Source organism: Zalophus californianus, chromosome 9 (genome assembly GCF_009762305.2).
Source record: "Zalophus californianus isolate mZalCal1 chromosome 9, mZalCal1.pri.v2, whole genome shotgun sequence".
Taxonomy (NCBI): Eukaryota; Metazoa; Chordata; class Mammalia; order Carnivora; family Otariidae; genus Zalophus; species Zalophus californianus.
The window spans coordinates 39,636,671-39,657,740 of record NC_045603.1 but is presented as its reverse complement, the minus strand read 5'-3'; positions in this window follow the sequence as shown (position 1 = coordinate 39,657,740).

The window sequence follows — 21,070 nt, the reverse complement described above, 5'->3', positions numbered from 1 at the left end:
TTGATTACTCTTTCTCAAGCAAGTGATGTGTGGCAAGGGGTCTTACAAAAAAAAAGAGTCTGATTATGGGAAAGATACAATGTGCTGATCGGTGTGTTCTACGAGTTCTGCTAAATGGACAATGCATATATCTCTCAGGGTGGTTGTTTGGGCTAGGAAAGCTTCTGGGAAGGCAACCCCTGCACCCACCGATTCCTATGGCAGACTGGTCATGCAGTCCTTGGCATTCTAAAGGCCTACACCCTTCTCCGAAGCCTTCCCTCACTCCCAGCAGTCTCTGTGTTACATTTTAGCAAACCAGGTATTATGGATGATTTCATACTCTACATTAACACCAACAGGCATTGACTCAAGAGAAATGAAAGCCTATATCCTAAAAAAATTGTACACAAATATTCCACAGTAGCTTATTTGTAATAGCCAGAAGCTGGAAACAACTCAAATATTCATCACAAGGTGAATGAATAAATAAACTGTGCTATATATGTACAATAAAATAATACTTAACAATAAAAAGGAATGAACTATTGAGCCGTAGTTAGAAAATGAATGAATCTAAAGTTGAGTGGAAGAATTCAAAAGTGAACACTCTATATGATTTCATTTATATAAGATGGTGTAAAATACTAACCTATAGTGAAATAAAGCAAATTATTGACTTGCAGATGGCTGCCTTCTTGTACTCATAAGCCCTTTCCTCTGTGCCTCTAAGCATTCCTGGTATCTCGTTCTCTCCTTATAAGAACACCAGTCATACTGGATTAGGGCCTCACCCTTTATGAATTCATTTAACCTTAACTACCTCCTTAAAGGCTCGAATTCCAAATGCAGTCAACTTGGGTGTTAGGTCTTCAACACATGATTTTGCGGGGGGGACACAAGTCAATCCGCAATATCACATCCTGTGCATCCCCCAACTTATGTCCTCCTCTCATGCAAAATACATTCACCCTTTCCCAACAGTTCCCCAAGTATTACCTCATTCCATTCCAGCATCAACTGTAAGTCTAAAACTAAGTCTAAAGTCTCATCTGAATATCTAAATCAGGTATGAGTGAGACTGTTTCATCCTGAGGCAAAACTTCTCTCTAGCTGTGTACCTGCAAAATTAGGTCAGTTATGTGCTTCCAGAATACAATGGGGGGACTGGGATGGGATAGACCTTCCATTCCAAAGAAGAGAAATTGGTAGGAAGGAGAGACAAATCCCAAGCAAGTCAAAACCTAAATAGGCAAATTCCATTGGATTTTAAGGATCAAGAATAACCCTCTCTGGTTTACTGCTCTGTTCTCTGGGCCCAGTGGGAAGGCAGCATCATCTGCATATGTGGCTCTAGGCGGAGGTCCCATTGCCACAACTGTGGGCAGCAGCCTTATCCCTGAAGCACTGGGTGGTGGCAGCCTGCCTGTTGAAGAGGAATGGGACACAGCCCCACTCTTTGAAACTTATCCCCTCCTACCTGTGCATTCTAGGCCTGAGGTAGGAGTGGTTGACCTGCTGATTTCTGAATCACCTTCAGAGTCCTCCTTCCCTTTCCTTGAAGTATAATGCACTTTTACAAGCAAGCATGTATTGTCCCATCCTGTAGAATCCACAATGTTTGATAGCTTTCCATTTTGCTCATCTCTGTTCAATTTAGTCCCAACTTTCAGTGTTTCCACTGATTTAACTGATTCCATCTCTATTCCCAGTTTCTGCTGAGATGGTCCACAAGTCATATCCATGATCTCTTCATCAAATTATTTTCCATGCATATCCTTACTTTTCTCTCCAGACCTACTTTCACCTGGGAAATTTTCCAGTCTTCAAGTTCTGGTTTATTTTTACTTAACAATTCATTCAATTTCTGTCTCTCACATTTTACTATATGTATTAAGGAGAAACCAGACTACACCCTCAACACTTCACTTAAAAATATCCTCAACTAAATATCCAAGACATTAAAAGTGTATTAGGTATATCACTTTAAACTTCTACTTTCTACAGAACACTAGAGCATAATTCAGCCAAGTACTTTGCCACTTTTTAACAGGATTAGCTTTCCTCCAGTTGCCAATAACTTGTTCCTCATTTCCATCTGAGACCTCACCAGCATCACCCTTAGTCTCCATATTCCTACCAACAATATCTTCAAGTCCATCTAGGCTTTTTGCAACATAAGCCTCAAAATTCTTCCAATTTCCACCCATTACTCACCTCTAAAATCACTTTCACATTTTTAGGTATTGTTACAGCAGTATCCTACTTGTTACTAAAATCTATGTTACAGTTTCTCAGAGAAACAGAACCAATGGGATGTGTGTATATATAGAGGAGTTTTATTATAAAAAAAAAAGTTTGCATGTGATTTTAGAATATGGAAAGTCCAAAATAGGCATTTTGGGCCAACAGACTCCAGACCAAGAAGAGTCAATGGTGCAGATAAAGACTGAAGGCAGTCCATTGAAGTCTTTTTCGCTTGGGAGGCTGATCGTTTTGTTCTCTTAAGGCCTTCACCTGATTGGATGAGTCTCCTCTACATTATAGAGAGCAATCTGCTTTGCTCTGAATATACTAATTAAAATGCTAATTTCATCCAAAAAGACCCTCCTAGCTGACACATAAAATTACCATCTCAAGGTTATATTATATTCATTGTCTTAATTGTGGTGGTAGTTTCACGGGTACATACAAATGTCGAAACTTACCCAACTGTATATTTGAAATATTTGCAGTTTATTGTATGTCAAATATATCTCAATAAAGCTATTAAAATGTTAATGAGAAACAAATGATAAGACTATTATAAATGCATATATGAAATCATAGTTTATTGATCAAGACCTATTAGGTGATTTTTTTTTTTTTAAGGAAGCAACCAAGCACATTGTTGGCAAGCTAAAATAACCAGAAACAGGTGTTTAATAAATAGGGGCTTGCTACAAGAAAAGTTAGTAAGTTTGCAACTACCTTCATATTTACTTTTTATCAAATGATATACATTACCAAAAGAAATATCTGAAATCCACAAAACAAGAAAAGGTAAAAAACTTCTGGCTCATTGCTATGAATTTATTTTAATTAAATGTGTGTGTTCCTTTACTACATTAACCTAAAGCCTTGAAAAATTGTGTTTTATGTCTGTGGCTAATGGAATTATTTTCAGTAACTGGTGGTTTTCCATGATAACTTTTTAATAAGAGGTAGCAAGATCAATACAGAGAGAGTCTAACATCAGGTACCATAGATCAAAATGGAATGCAAAGTGGGAGTCAGTGAATATCTTTGAGAATTAAGTTGTTAAAACCTGTGATATTTTAAAAATTCACAATTGGCTGTTTCTCCCAAATCATTTTACATAGGAACTTCACCTGCTGTTTATCACTCAATATAGCAATATACCTCCCAACTGTTAGTCTTTTTTTTTTTAAACATTTTATTTATTTGACAGAGAGACAGCGAGAGCAGGAACACAAGCAGGGGGAGTGGGAGAGGGAGAAGCAGGCTTCCCGCAGAGCAGGGAGCCTGACACAGGGCTCGATCCCAGGACTCTGGGATCATGACCTGAGCTGAAGGCAGACGCTTAATGACTGAGCCACCCAGGCACCCCTGTTAGTAAGTCTTTAATTTGGTATGAAGTGACTGCTTACCCAAATGGCAGGTCTGAATTATATAGTGTAATAACTAATGAATATGCACTGAGGTAATCTCAAGAATTCAATTAGCAAATAAAACAAGGAAAAAAATCATAGTTTGGGGACCTCTCTGCATCTGACTCCAAACAATAAACAGGATTTCTTATACTTACTCTAATTTTCCTTTTGAATGGTCCATTTTTAGTTCTGACATATTACTTATAAACTTGTTAGAATATAAGTCCTCCACCTACCTAGAAAGGTAAATAAGGGGTTACACCATTCTTTATAAACAGAAGGTATTACTCATATAAAAGAACAAATAACCATGTGAATGAGGTATAGGTATCTTATTAATAAATGCAGCAAAAGACACTTATCCTCTTGTTCTGTACGTACTACCTACTTTGCTTTTTAAATGTCATCCATATTTATCAGACTGCATGGTTCTTGACATTTAGAATTTTTTTTTATCAAATTGTAACTGAAGTTTTGACAACAGGAGCTAATTATCAAGGGACTGAAGGGTGACTTCATTTTTTTTTTCAAGCAGCAGGCTACAGTAAATGTGTGAATTATCAATCATTTGTGATACTCTGTAGCTGACAACTTTTATGATCAAAATGTAGTTAAGTCTTTCTTAAAGCACTTCTTAGAAGTTTCTATGGAAAATTTCAGGAATTAAGTTGAATTTATTAGACAAGTTTTTCTGTCTCCATACCATCTATGTATATCATACTGATTGTTTTGAAAATCTTTCACAAAACAGTTAATTTGAAAGATGTATTTAATAGAGATAATTATTTCCCCATGAAAAGTGCATGAAAGTTATAATGTCTATTGTTGATTATTCAAATTAATGTCTTAAAAGCCCCATTTCTAAGTGGATTAATGATTAGTCAACATTTTATAAACTTTAATATTTCTACTAGATATGTTTGCAAATTATTTTTCAGCAGTAGTATAATTGTTTTCCTGCTCTTAAGTTATATATCAACCAGCCTAAGTTAATAAACCTCAGGGACCATTGTGTGTGTGGAGAAAATATATTAGGAAACTTTTAATAAAAATAGTGGCTTTATCGAGAATTGTGAAGGATCTGAGTTTGTTTTATCCTCCTTCAAGGTAACAAGTTAGCCTGCCACAGTTTTATAAGTGTTAATATAAGACCCACAACTCCTAGGTCAAAGACTAATAATTCATTTCTCAACGATAGCAGTGGACAGAGTATCATTTTTGCTTGGGTTTTCTGAGCCTCAATTCTCACAGAGGAACATACTGAGGACCAGCTGACACCTGTATATGTAGTAGGTTGCATTATAGGAAAAGAACCCTAAGCCTGTGGAACCCAAATATTTTGTAACAGGCAGTAAATGTACTGACCTTTGTTCTGGAAGGAGACCATATCTTTCTTTTAAAGTTGTTTGCTACTATGGAAAATATAGTCAGGAAAAAAGTGCCTCTGATCTTAAGACCTAGAAAAACACGAAACACCGGTGAAGAATGGTATCCTAGTGGTATTTTCTTGTGTATGTATTTTTAAATAGTAAACTTCACTGAAGAATATTGATCACGTGACTAATCCTAAAATTTTTTTAGTATATTCAGACCTATGGGATTAAACTAATTTATTAATTCACTGAACATAATTTAGGCATTATATGTAAAAATCATCATATTCCTATATCAAAGGAAAGTTTATTTTTCTGAACAGTACATAAGCCAATAATCTTTCCTTAATTTAATAATTCTGGTTTCTATTACAAATTTACTTCCTTAAAAAATCCAGTTAATTTCTTTCTTATTGAAGCTGTTATTAATGCAAATATTGGTGTTAGGAATACTGAGACTCTAAGATTAAAAATGGTCAGCTATATTTAAAACAATGGGTAGAAAAGAAACAATTCAAAAATCTACAACCATCTGTCTCTCTGGTAATGAACTACCCTTCTTAAAGGGTCTGCTAAAAACCCTTTCAGCTGATTAAAGTATCTTAAATGTGAATCTTCAGAAGAACATTTTATTAATTTTAAGATAATGCTGAGCAGCAGCTACACACTAAGAAAACAGGTAGCCTGAAAAGGAATTATACTAAAACCAAGCATATTTTATTATAAATACTGTGTGAAGAAAAGCTAGAGTAGGGGCGCCTGAGTGGCTCAGTCGTTAAGCATCTGCCTTCAGCTCAGGTAATGATCCCAGGGTCCTGGGATCGAGCCCTGCATCGGGCTCCCTGCTCCACAGGAAGCCTGCTTCTCCCTCTCCCACTCCCCCTGCTTGTGTTCCTGCTCTTGCTGTCTCTCTCTCTGTCAAATAAAATCTTTAAAAAAAAGAAAAAAGAAAAGCTAGAGTACACAATGGGATGAAAATGAGAGCCTGAGTGTGGCCAATATTTTGTATTTAGAGGATACACACTATGATTTAACACTGTGCTTTGGATGAGACTCTTAGCTCTTAGATAGCTCCAGGATCTTCTGTTTCTAAACTATAGATGTTTTTGTTGTCCTAGTTTTTTTGCCTTGACACACAGTAGTCTTTAGTCTTGCCAATAAAATATGGGATCAATTGATGGGAACTATCAGGAATATCAGCACTGAGACATAAAGCCATCATTAGGGAGTGACATCCAAGTCAGGCACACTGCTGAGTATGCTGGATATCAAGGAGAACAACTGCCCTTGGGTGTTTGGTTAAAGCCACTGCCCACTAAATGTAGTCTTTATCAGATGGACTTAACATGACTCAGTTGGATACTCTCTTGTAATTTTCAACGAGCTCTGTGCAAAGATTTAAATAGGAGATGCTTGATTCTTTTCCCCAGTATATATTCTTACCTCCTTTATTGTAGATTAATTGACCCATGTAAGTATGGGTTTACTTCTGGGCTCTCTTTTCTGTTCTATTGATCTCTGTGTCTTTTTGTTCCAGTACCATGCTGTTTTGATTACTACAGCTTTGTAAGTGTATCTTGAAATCTGGGATTGTGATACCTGTAGCCTTGTTCTCAAGAGATGCTTGATTCTAAGGGGAATGAACGTGAATATGGGTCATTTGAGTTGTTAGTTAGCCTGAATCAAAGTAACACATTTTATTTCTATTTTCCTTGAGGCTAATGCACGTTCAAGTCATGGAAACTGATAATAGGATCCAGTGACTATGCAACTGCTGCTGGGCTTCCCTCACATGCTCGCTTCTCCCTTCTCCCTGCACTAATAGAATAAATTCTCATTACCTAACATACTGAGTTTATATCTTCTCTTCAAGGGAGAAGAGTTTCCCTGATACACAAACATAGGATTAATGACCAAAGTTTATAGCTTGCTATGTGTTGAATTTAATGATAATTACATAAAAATTACATATGCTACATAACATAACATCTATTGTAATTTCCAATCTCTCCTTTGTAGGAATTATTGAAATTGCTACTTACTTGTGGCTAACATAAATTCTGTCCCTGTCAAATTTTTAGCATCCAGATTGTCTTCTATATCTACATTATTTCTCCAGAAAAATACTTAACATTAGTTTGAGAGGGTTCTGTCTCTATATCTGAAGCTATTCAAAATCTAATTTTGATAAGAGAAACCTTGGAGAACGAATTTATATAAAACTCTGGGTAACTATTTTTAATTGTGTTTTTAATTGCCCAAAAAATAAGACTGGCTTTTCCCCTTTCAATATCATTTTCAAAAGCCAACCCCACCACCACCACACTCAACTTTTGTTGGACATTCCGCATAACACCATAACTTTGTTTTTTCTCTCTCAGAATACTTTAGTTATATTTACAAAATCACTGCAGGGGATGTCTTTCTCTCTAAATCTGTATAATCTATTTATGCAGCTGCAATCCACGGGGGTGGACATAGGGTGGAGGGTGGGTTTTTCATTTCTTCTCTGAATATTTTTAAGGAGAGATAATATCATAGAAGTCCAACTTGAATATTCTTACCATGTGCACAAAAGTCTGACTTCCTGTGCATCACTCTATTTTACATTTCTTCTAGGTTTAGCAACATCTCCTCACCTTCATAGCACTGTTTTTAGTGTTTAATTATGTGCACATCTCTGGTGTGTAGGCTATAATTTTTTTAAGTTAGTACATTAAGGTAACATTTTGCTGTAAAACTTCTCTGTAGATGTCTAGGGAAGAAGGGGAAAAATAACAAATCTGCCAACAATAAAAATTACTTTGCTGCGTAAGATGAAATTGAAGGTGTGATTATAACATTAAGACTCTATGTACTTGATACTTCTCAACCTAAGATCAGCTAATGGAAATTCCTTACATGTTTTTACCCTTGATCTAATTTGGTAATTTTTAATATTTTTTTCCTAATCAACTGTTGAAATTAGAAAGGGAGTAATATATTTTCATGGCAACATTATAGGCTTAGGAATTAGACAAATTAAATTCAAAACTTGATTCTTCCATCATTATGTATGCAAACTTGAGAAAGTCATCATGTCCTCCAAGCCTCAGTTTCAACATCAGTAAATTAGGACTAATAATACCTAGTTTGCACAAGTTTTAAGATTTATGATATTATGGGCACACAATACTAAGTGCACTGTTTGCTCTCAATAAATACTTAAGAAATGAAGTTTGATATGAGAATGGAATTTTTGCCAATCCCATACATATTGCACATTTTTTTCTTTTGCTATTTGCTAATCAGTAAGAACCCAGGTTATCTTGAATATAAACAGAGGGATAATGTCATTATTTCACCCAGGCTTTTTTTTTTTTTTCTCTGACATGTTATTATCCATGCTTTAAGTTTCCATAATTTGCTCTTCCTTTTTGGTTGAATCTGCGTGTGTGTGTGTGTGTGTGTGTGTGTTTATGTGCACACATGTGCACATGCAAGCATGTATGCACACACAAAATATCTGGATAAAAGGCATAGCAAATGAGAAGTTGTTTTCTCTGGGAAATAGCATAGCAGCTAGGGGAAGAGATGCAGTTGTCTTAACCATATGTAATTCTGTACAGTACATATTTTTGCAATATGACATTAATACATAATAGTATGTCATACTTTCCTATTAAAGTGATATTTAGGCTGAGAGGAAAGCTGGGTTTTTTGCCTTTAACTCTTTGGCTTTGAAAATGTTGAATTTCTGAACAATCTAATCTACCTTTAAATTCATGCAGTGATCATCTTTGCTCTCCCATGGCCTTTACACCATCTATCTGACTTTTAAAACAGGAAACAAGTCATGTTACTTTAAGTTATTGTGCCTCTTTAGTGTCCCAACTGAAGCACTAATTTTAAACTTCTTACCAGGAAGACTTACTCAAAAAGAAAAGCAATAACAACAACATGATACTCAGTCTATAGTGGATACTGAAGTTTATCATAGTAATAACAAGTATTATACAGCAATAATTTTCTTTATTTAGATTGCATGTGGTTATAAACAAAGAATTGACCCTACATAAGCCTACTTATAGTTCCTATGGGTCCAGAGAAGCATTGTAAAGTAGCTACTATAGTAAAAAAGTGTGTGTCTTATAACACATTTCAGTTTTGTAATCTCCAAGGAACCTTTAAAAAATAGATTTTCTTCATCAAACCATGAGAGATGATGGACTCTGAAAAACAAACTGAGGGTTCTAGAGGGAAGGAGGGTGGGGGGATGGGTTAGCCTGGTGATGGGTATTAAAGAGGGCATGTTCTGCATGGAGCACTGGGTATTATGCACAAACAATGAATCATGGAACACTACCTTAAAAACTAATGATGTAATGTATGGTGATTAACATAACAATAAAAAATTTAAAAAAATAGATTTTCTTTATGGCAGGCTTCCCTATACAATTCTTTTTTGATTAAAGTTTCCTTTTTTTCCCCCAGATCTTTCAAAGGCAGCAACACCTGAGTTCACAAAACAATGACATTGTTATTCTTTATTATGTAATTTTTAAGGAAAATAAGCTTTCTATTTTCATTTTATGACTAAATGATATATGTTTAAAGCAAGACTGCTATTTAGCCCATATGCACAGTTTTAAATCATGCCAGATGTTTCAGATATGAGAATTTATGATAATTTCTGAACTAGAAGAAAAAGAGCCACCATCTCGAGCCCCCAGCATTTTGTCTATCCAGTCAAGACTGCATTAAGACTTAGGGCTAATGGGGTGACATTTAAACAGGATGGAGCTCCTGGGGGCACTTGGGTGGCTCAGATGGTTAAGCGTCTGCCTTCGACTCAGGTCATGATCCCAGGGTCCTGGGATCGAGCCCCACATCGGGCTCCTGGCTCAGCGAGGAGCCTGCTTCTCCCTCTGCCTCTCTCCCTGCTCGTGCTTTCTTTCTCTCTCTCTGTATCTCTGTGTCTCAAATGAATAAATAAAATCTTTATAAATAAATAAATAAATAAAATAAACAGGATGGCGCTCCTGGATTCTCCTTTAGCTCCTGTTGGTAGGTATCATAATCTCTATTTTTAAATATTTTAAATATCAAGGTATATTGGTAGGAAGTTAAATATACATTGCATACTAATTTTGTTAGAATTTTTTATAATTAGAAACAAGTGTACAGAAAAAGTTTAAGAAAACATTTGCATGTAAGTGAAAAAACTGCTCCTAATGTAGATTAACATTCCTGTTTTAATAGGTACAAAATAGGAGAAGAAATGCCCACAAGTTGCAAAAACTATCTTAGATTAATATCATCTGATAGGTTAAGTATTTGATATTGGACAACTCATCTTCAAAATTGTGTTGATTCACCTGATTCTTTTTTACATGTGTTTTATTGAAGTATAATTAACATGCAGACTTATAGTAGTTGCAGGTGTCCAACATAATTCAACAATTCTGTACATTGCTCAGTGTTCACCACAGTAAGTGTAGTCACCATCTGTCACCAAGCAACATTACAATCTTATTGACTATATTCCCTTGCTGTACTTATAACTTATAACTTATGTATTTTAGAGCTGGAAGTCTGTACCTCTTAATTCCCTTTATCTATTTCACCCCTTCCCCTACCCACCTCTCCTCTGGCAACCAACCATCAGTTTTCTGGATTTAACGGTCTGGCTTTTTGTGTTTCTTTATTCACTTGGTTTATTTTTTTAGATTCCATATGTGAGTGAAATCATATGATATTTGTCCTTCTCTGACATTATACCTTTTAGATCCATCCATGTTGTTGCACATGGCAAGATCTCATTCTTGTTTGTGGCTATGTAATATCAAAACCACAATGAGATGTCACCTTACACCTGTCAGACTGGCTAGACTAAAAAAGGTAAGAAATAACAAGTGTTGATGAGGCTGTGGAGAAAAGGAACCCCCCCTATGCACTGTTAATGGGAATGTAAATTGGTACAGCCACTATGGAAAACAGTATGGAGTTTCCACAAAAAATTAAAAATAGAACTACCATATGACCCAGCAATTCCAGTACTGGGTATTTAGCCAGAGCAAGCAAAAACACTAATTCAAAAGATAAACACATCCCTATGTTTACTGCAGCATTATTTACAACAGTAAAGATATGGAGGCAATCCCAGTGTTCATCAATAGGTAAGTGGATAAACAAGATACACAACACACACACACACACACACACACACACACACACACACACACACACACACACACACACACACACACACTGGAATGATTCACCTGATTCTTGCCTGACACGTTACGGTCCCTAACATCTATAGTTATTAACATAGTTTACTTCCCATACTCTATCTTTCCTTAATTCCATAATTCTCCTTTACCTCCACATTTCTGAGCACCTTATGGTGCTTTGTTCTAGCTAATGTTCTATTCCATCTTTGGAATAATCTTGACAACCCAGGGATTTCTGATGATGCTGAAAATAATTCATCTCTCTGTGATAAATATGAGATTTAATTAGAAGCAAGAGAGTAAGTCCAAAGGGAAAAGATTTGAATGTCAAAGTGAAACTGATTTTTTGTTTCTGATTCTGGGGCTATCTTAGTTTGTTTTGTTTAAAAAAAAAAAGGAAATCTCAGACAATACGAGAGATCCAGTTTGTTATGTAAATGATTCCATCATTTAATTTGGTTTTTATTTTGCTTTCAAACAAAAAAAAATGTCAAGTCAAAATATCAAATTAAACCTAAATACAAAGTTTGAGCTAATCCCCTAATGCTGTATGTTCCCTACAATAACATCATTATATATCCTTATCATGGGGGTATAATTAGATGATTTCTTCTCTAGCTTAATGTGACTATTTATTATATAATTTATGAATGATCATTGCTCATGGAAAAAGTCTACCTTGTGAAACTGAGCAGCTTCCCAAAGTGGTACTATTAATTGTTGGTTCAGAACAACTCATCTCAAATGAATAAACAAACAAAAAAAGTTGATTGGTCTGTAACTATGATTTTCCCAGTGGGATTAACTGGTGCAGCCACTTAAATTTCTGGAATCTTTTGCTTTTTGAAGGTAAAACATTCTCTCAACTGCCAAAGTTCAGCTTTATGCCAAGACAGTAAAGTGCTAAAATTAAATGCCATTCTCATTTTAAACAATTGAGAAGAAAAGCCAGCTTTTATTGAGTAAATTAAACAAAAGACTTGACATCAGAGGATCACTGAGAAAAATGCCTAAACAAAAGCATGTGCAATATTAGTTAGTAAATCCATAAAAAGCCCTGACCAAAGACAAAAACATATTGTAGTATTTTAATATACTGTGGGATTTTTTTCAATTTAAATAAAATGGATTAAAAAGGGTTTGAAGTGTAGGAGTCTTTATTCAATAGCTTATCTACAAAAACAACCAATAGAAGACTTATACATCTTTGTAAAGCTTACCTTTCCACAAACCTTCACGATTGTACAAATCCAGGCTACTCAAGGTTGTAATTCACAGAGACCCTTGATTTGGCTTGGCTTAGCTCTGTCGGATAGAGGAGATGCTACATAGCATGATTGCTCATCAAACACTCCTCTTTGCCCTGACTAACAAGGTGTCCATGGCAATGCAATTAGCACAGAGTCCTTTGAGATAAAGTAATGAAGAAGCAGGCTATGTTGCTTCTACATTTTTGCACTATGCAGTCTCTCTCTCTCTCTCTGTCATCTCATATCTGAGAATCAAAGAGTAGAACTAAATTAGCAAATGGATAACCTCAAAAATGTACAATTCACTGGAATCATTAATCAGTCTTGACAGGAGCTTAACCTTGGACTGCGTGGTACTCAACTTCAGACCCAAAGAATGGGATTTGAGGGAAAGGGACTAAGAGACATGCTATCATCTATTCCCTGAATTCTCAAAGTTTAATCTCCTGTTAAATAAAGTCACCAACCAGTGATTTATTTGGTTCTAGGGAGAATAGAGAGAATATAAGAATTATGCATCATACATGTTTTCCATCTCTTACATCATTTGAAGACCACCTTTTTCCTCTTTTGAGGACATGGTCTATTAATTTTTTTAAACTGTCCTTAGAGACAGCACTGAATAGCAGAAATTTCAGTGAAATGAAGAATAAGAAGTCTAGATTCCGATTCTGGCTTTGATACTTACAAGGCTATAACCTTTTAAAAGTCACTTAATCCCTTTAGGCCTCTATTTTCTCATTTGAAAGAGAAGCAGGTCAACGCAGGTAGTTTCTACTACCTTTGCTAGCTCCAAATGTTCATAAATTATTTTATATTATCTCTGATATAGGGGGATAGTATGTGTCTGTCATATACCTATAGTCTCTCAGCTCCAGACCCACCAGAGGAAACCCTTGCTCTATGATACTCAGGGCTAGGACTCTTACAAGACCCATTTCTCTTTTGCCACCTGGTTTCCTGATAGATCTTCTCAAGAGGAAGCACTGGAGGAAGACTTTGAGGCTGAAGGAAGGATATGGGATTTGCTCCTTTCTGTTTGTTTTTTGTCCATGAGCATGGATTAAGACTCATATTTGCCTTAGCAATTGAGTCCAGTTTCCAGCTGCTTTTAAAATTCCCACTTCTTTTTCAGCCCTCTATATTTAGCCATATGTCTTCCCTATATTGAATTCCGCACTGTATTTTTCAATGTTCTGTCTGGACTTAGACTGGTACTTAGAGCATGGTACAATGATAGTCACAGAGAGCAAGAGGAAAAGAGCCATGTCTATCTTTATCTCATTCAATGCTGCATTCAAGGTCTGAAACCTAGTAAGCTCTCAGTACATACTGAGTAACTATAGACTTTTTTTTATTTTATTATGTTAATCACCATACATTACATCATTAGTTTTTGATGTAGTGTTCCATGATTCATTGTTTGCATATAACACCCAGTGCTCCATTTAGTACATGCCCTCTTGAATACCCATCACCAGGCTAACCCGTCCCCCCACCTCCCTCCCCTCTAGAACCCTCAGTTTGTTTCTCAGAGTCCATAGTCTCTCATGGTTCGTCTCCCCCTCCGATTCCACCCCCCTTCATTTTTCCCTTTCTACCATCTTCTTCCTTTTTTTAACGTATAATGTATTATTTGTTTCAGAGGTAGAATGTCTGTGATTCAACAGTCCTACACAATTCACAGCACGCACCATAGCACATACCCTCCCCAATGTCTATCACCCAGCCACCCCATCCCTCCCACCCCCACCACTCCAGCAAACTTCAGTTTGTTTCCTGAGATAAAGAATTCCTCATATCAGTGAGGTCATATGATACATGTCTTTCTCTGATTGACTTATTTCACTCAGCATAATACCCTCCAGTTCCATCCACGTCATTGCAAATGGCAAGATTTCATTCCTTTTGATGGCTGCATAATATTCCATTGTATATATATATATATATATATATATATATATATATATATATATATATATATATATATACACCTCTTCTTTATCCATTCATCTGTCAATGGACATCTTGGCTCTTTCCATAGTTTGGCTATTGTAGACATTGCTGCTATAAACATTGGGGTGCACGTACCCCTTCGGATCACTACATTTGTATCTTTGGGGTAAATGCCCTGTAGTACAATTGCTGGGTCGAAGGGTAGCTCTATTTTCAACTTTTAGAAGAACCTCCATACTGTTTTCCAGAGTGGCTGCACCAGCTTGCATTCCCACCAACAATGTAGGAGGGTTCCCCTTTCTCTGCATCCCCGCCAACATCTGTCGTTTCCTGACTTGTTAATGTGTGAGATGGTATCTCATTGAGGTTTTGATTTGGATTTCCCTGATGCCGAGTGATGTTGAACACTTTTTCATGTGTCTGTTGGCCATTTTTATGTCTTCTTTGGAAAAATGTCTATTCATGTCTTCTGCCCATTTCTTGATCGGATTATTTGTACTTTGGGTGTTGAGTTTGATAAGTTCTTTATAGATTTTGGATACTAGCCCTTTATCTGATACGTCATTTGCAAATATCTTCTCCCATTCTGTCAGTTGTCTTTTGATTTTGTTGACTGTTTCTTTTGCTGTGCAAAAGCTTTTTATCTTGATGAAGTCCCAATAGTTCATTTTCACCCTTGCTTCCCTTGCCTTTGGCGATGTTTCTAGGAAGAAGTTGTTGTGGCTGAGGTGGAAGAGGTTGCTGCCTGTGTTCTCCTTTAAGATTTTGATGGACTCCTGTCTCACATTTAGGTCTTTCAACCATTTTGAGTCTATTTTTGTGTGTGGTGTAAAGAAATGGTCCAGTTTCATTCTTCTGCATGTGGCTGTCCAATTTTCCCAACACCATTTGTTGAAGAGACTGTCTTTTTTTCCACTGGACATTCTTTCCTGCTTTGTCAAAGATTAGTTGACCATAGAGTTGAGGGTCCATTTCTGGGCTCTCTATTCTGTTCCATTGATCTATGTGTCTATTTTTGTTCCAGTACCATACTGTCTTGATGATTACAGCTTTGTAATAGAGCTTGAAGTCCAGAATTGTGATGCCGCTGACTTTGCTTTTCTTTTTCAACATTGCTCTGGCTATTTGGGGTCTTTTCTGGTTCCATACAAATTTTAGGATTATTTGTTCCATTTCTTTGAAAAAAGTGGATGGTATTTTGATGGGGATTGCATTTAATGTGTAGATTGCTCTAGGTAGCATTGACATCTTCACAATATTTGTTCCTCCAATCTATGAGCATGGAACACTTTTTAATTTCTTTGTGTCTTCCTCAATTTCTTTCATGAGTATTTTATAGTTTTCTGAGTACAGATTCTTTGCCTTTTTAGTTAGATTTATTCCTAGGTATATTACAGTTTTGGGTGCAGTTGTAAATGGGATTGACCCCTTAATTTCTCTTTTCTCTTTCTCTTTCTCTATTTGGTCTTGGTGTTGGTGTATAGGAATGCCACTGATTTCTGTACATTGAATTTATATCCTGCCACTTTACTGAATTCCTGTATGAGTTCTAGCAGTTTTGGGGTGGAGTCTTTGGGTTTTCCACATAAAGTATCATATCCTCTGCAAAGAGTGAGAGTTTGACTTCTTTGCTGATTAGGATTCCTTTGATTTCTTTTTGTTGTCTGATTGCTGTGGCTAGAACTTCTAGTACTATGTTGAATAGCAGTGGTGATAGTGGACATCCCTGCTGTATTCCTGATCTTAGGCGGAAAGCGCTCAATTTTTCCCAATTGAGAATGATATTCACTGTGGGTTTTTCATAGATGGCTTTTATGATATGGAGGTATGTACCTTCTATCCCTATACTCTGAAAAGTTTTGGTCAAGAAAGATGCTATATTTTGTCAAATGCTTTTTCTGCATCAATTGAGAGGATCATATGATTCTTGTTCTTTCTTTTGTTAATGTATTGTATCACGTTGATTGATTTGCGGATGTTGAACCAACCTTGCAGCCCAGGGATAAATCCCACTTGGTCATGGTGAATAATCCTCTTAATGTATTGTTGGATCCTATTGGCTAGTATTTTGGTGAAAATTTTTGCATCCATGTTAATCAGGGATATTGGTCTGTAATACTCCTTTTTGATGGGGTCTTTGTCTGGTTTTGGGATCAAGGTAATGGTGGCCTCATAAAACGAGTTTGGAAGTTTTCCTTTTCTATTTTTTGGAACAGTTTCAGAAGAATAGGTATTAATTCATCTTTAAATGTTTGGTAGAAATCCCCTGGGAAGCCATCTGGCCCTGAAATCTTTTTTGTTGGGAGATTTTTGATGACTGCTTCAATTTCCTTAGTGGTATAGGTCTGTTCAGGTTTTCTATTTCTTCCTGGTTCAGTTTTGGTAGTTTATACATCTCTAGGAATGCATCCATTTCTTCCAGATTAATCTAATTTGCTGGCATAGAGTTGCTCATAATATGTTCTTATAATTGTTTGTATTTCTTTGGTGTTTGTTCTGATCTCTCCTCTTTCATTCATGATTTTATTTATTTGGGTCCTTTCTCTTTTTGATAAGTCTGGCCAGGGGTTTATCAATCTTATTAATTCTTTCAGACAACCAGCTCCTAGTTTCATTGATCTGTTCTACTGTTCTTTTGGTTTCTATTTCATTGATTTCTGCTCTGCTTTTTATTATTTCTCTTCTCCTGCTGGGTTTAGGCTTGATTTGCTGATCTTTCTCCAGCTCCTTTAGGTGTAGGGTTAGGTTGTGTATTTGAGACCTTTCTTGTTTCTTGAGAAAGGCTTGTATTGCTATATACTTTCCTCTTAGGACCACCTTTGCTGCATCCCAAAGATTTTGAACAGTTGTGTTTTCATTTTCATTTGTTTCCATGAATTTTTTTAATTCTTCTCTAATTTCCTGGTTGACCCATTCATTCTTTAGTAGGATGCTCTTTAGCCTCCATGTATTTGAGTTCTTTCCGACTTTCCTCTTGTGATTGAGTTCTAGTTTCAAAGCATTGTGGTCTGAAAATATGCAGGGAATGATCCCAGTCTTTTGGTAGCAGTTGAGACCTGATTTGTGATCTAGGATGTGATCTATTCTGGAGAATGTTCCATGGGCACTAGAGAAGAATGTGTATTCTGTTGCTTTGGGATGGAATGTTCTGAATATGTCTGTGAAGTCCATTTGGTCCAGTGTGTCTTTAAAGTCTTTATTTCCTTGCTTAGATGATCTGTCCATTTCAGTGATTGGGGTGTTAAAGTCCCCTACAATTATTGTATTGTTGTCGATGTGTTTCTTTGCTTTTGTTATTAATTGGCTTATATAATTGGCTGGTCCCATGTTAGGGGGTATATTTATAATTGTTAGATCTTCTTGTTGGATAGACCCTTTAAGTAGGATATAGTGTCCTTCCTCATCTCTTATTATAGTCTTTGGTTTAAAATCTAATTTGTCTGATCTAAGGATTGCCACCTCAGCTTTCTTTTGTTGCCCATTAGCATGGTAAATGGTTTTCCACTCCCTCACTTTCAATCTGGAGGTGTCTTTGGGTCTAAAATGAGTCTCTTGCAGACAACATATCGATGGGTCTTGTTTTTTTATCCAATCTGATAGCCTGTGTCTTTTGATTGGGGCATTTAGCCCATTTACATTCAGGGTAACTATTGAAAGATATGAATTTAGTGCCATTGTATTGCCTGTAAGGTGACTGTTTCTGTATATTGTCTGTGTTCCTTTCTGGTCTATGTTACTTTTAGGCTATCTCTTTGCTTAGAGGACCCCTTTCAATATTTCTTGTAGGGCTGGTTTGGTGTTTGCAAATTCCTTTAGTTTTTGTTTGTCCTGGAAGCTTTTTATCTCTCCATTTTCAAAGACAGCCTACCTGGATATAGTATTCCTGGCTGCATATTATTTATCATTTAGTGCTCTGAATATATCATGCCAGTCCTTTCTGGCCTGCCAGGTCTCTGTGGATAGGTCTGTTGCCAATCTAATGTCTCTAACATTGTAGGTTACAGATCTCTTGTCCTGAGCTGCTTCAGGATTTTCTCTTTGTCTCTGAGACTGGTAAGTTTTACTATTAGATGTCAGGGTGTTGACCTATTTTTATTGATTTTTGAGGGGGGTTCTCTGTGCCTCCTGGATTTTGATGCCTGTTTCCTTTCCCAAATTAGGGAAGTTCTCTGCTATAATTTGCTCCAATATACCTTCTGCCCCTCTCTCTCTTTCTTCTCCTTCTGGGATCCCAATTATTCTAATATTGTTTCATCTTACAGTATCACTTTTCTCTCGAATTCTGCCCTCATGATCCAGTAGTTGTTTCTCTCTTTTTCTCAGCTTCTTTATTTTCCATCATTTGGTCTTTTATATCACTAATTCTCTCTTCTGCCTCCATTTTTTATTGCACCTCTTTAATAGCCTTTTTGATTTCCACTTGGTTAGATTTTAGTTCTTTTATTTCTCCAGCGAGGGTTTCTCTAATATTTTCCATGCTTTCTTCAAGCCCAGCTAGTATCTTTAAAATCGTCATTCTGAACTCTAGTTCCAACATCTTACTAATGTCCGTATTGATTAGGTCCCTGGCATTTGGTACTGCCTCTTGTTTTTTTTGTTTGTTTGTTTGTTTGTTTGTTTTTGAGCTGATTTTTTCCATCTTGTCATTTTGTCCAGAGGACAATAGATGAATGAGAGAACAAAATGCTAACAGCGTAACAATGACCCCAGAAAAATATACAATAAAGTAATCAGGAGAGACCTGAAACCAGGGGAAAAGAAAGGGAAAGAAAGAAAAAAGAAAAAAAGAAGAAAAAGATACCAAAAAAAAAAAAAGAATATGATCAAATATGATCAGGCTGGCGAATAGATCAGTGCCACACACTAGATTTTGGGTGGTATTTTGGTCTGTTAGAAGAAACTGCCTCCCAAAATTTTAAAGAAAGAAAAGATTATTTATGTACAAAAATAAGGGTAAATATGATGAAGGGATGGAATATGACTGGAAAGATGAAAATTATAAAAGATTTTATAAAAGAAATTGATTAGAAGTTGGTTGAAAAAAGAAGAGAAATTTAAAAAAGAGAAAAGGGAGAGAATGTGATCAGGCAGGAGACTAGAACAAAGCCATACACTAGAGATTAGGGTATATTTTGGTCTGTTAGAAGAAACTGTAACCCAAAATTTTAGAGAGAGAACAACTTATGGGTGCCTGGGTGGCTCAGTTGTTAAGCATCTGCCTTTGGCTCAGGTCATGATCCCAGGGTCCTGGGTCAAGCCCCACATTGGGCTCCTCGCTCTACAGGGAGCCTGCTTCTCCGTCTCCTACTCCCCCTGCTTGTGTTCCCTCTCTCACTGTGTCTCTCTCTGTCAAATAAATAAATGAAAATCTAAAAAAAAAAAAAGAACAACTTATATATATACCAAAAATAAGGTTAACTACTATGAAGGGACAGAATATGACTCTAAAAATGAAAAATAAAAAGGATTTTTAAAAAGTATTGATAAGATGTTCATTGAAAAAGGGAAGAAGAAAAATTCAAAAAAAAAGAAAATTAAAAAAATTAACTTTGAAAGACTAAAGAATCAGGGGGAAAAAGCCATGAATTCTATGTGCTGTATTCCTCTAGCGTTGGCGTTCTGCCGTTCTCATTGATCAGTAAACTTGGTCTTGGCTGGCTGTCCTTGTGGGTCTTCTGGGGGAGGGACCTGTTACCTTGGTTCCCAAAAGTCTCCGCTGGAGGCAGAATTGCCCCACCTTGCCTGGTCCGGGCTAAGTAATCTGCTCGGGTTTGCTCTCTGGAGCTTTGTTCCCTGCAAGCTTTCTGAACAGCTTTGGAGGATGAGAATGAAATGGCAGTCTCCCAATCTCCGCTGGGAGAAGCCAAGAACTTGGGGCGCCACTCCTCAGTGTGCCCCCAGAGAAAAGCAGTCATTCAGTCCCGTGTCCCCGGTCCCTGGCCGCACTCCGTGCTCACCCAGCCTGTGACCGAGCGTTTCTATCCCTGGCACCCGACCCCGTGTGGAGTCGCCAAACCCAGCAGATCCCTGCGATGCGTTCCCGCGCTGCTCCTCCCGGGGGAGGTAGGGGAGTCTCCCCGGATCTGCCGCTTGTTGGGTCCCTGCTGGAGGAGCAGTGGCCTGACTGTCACCGATCACAGTTTATGGCAACCCCAAGCTGAGAGCCCGTGCCTCGGCTCCGGCTCTGCAGCCGGCTTCCCCGCTCTGATACTTGGGAGCTCTGCCGCACTCAGGCACCCCCGGTCTTTCTGTGACCCCGAAGGTCCTGAGACCACACTGTCCCAGAGAGAGTTCCACCCCCCACTTAGCCACTGGAGCGATGTCCCTCAGCAGAGCCGACTTATAAAAGTTCCGATTATGTGCTCTGCTGCTCTATCACTTGCCAGAAGTGGCCGATGGAGGCCCCCTCCCCCGCCGTCTATCTTCCGGAATATTGGCTCGGATTCACTTCTCCGCACCTCCTACCTTCCAGAAAGTGGTCGCTTTTCTGTTCAGAGAGTTGCTGCTATTCTTTTCTTCGATCTCCTGTTGAGTTCGTAGGTGTTCAGAATGGTTTGATCCCTATCTAGCTGAATTCCTGGGACCAGACAAAATTTAGGTCTCCTACTCCTCTGCCATCTTGCCGTAACTATAGACTTTTAAAG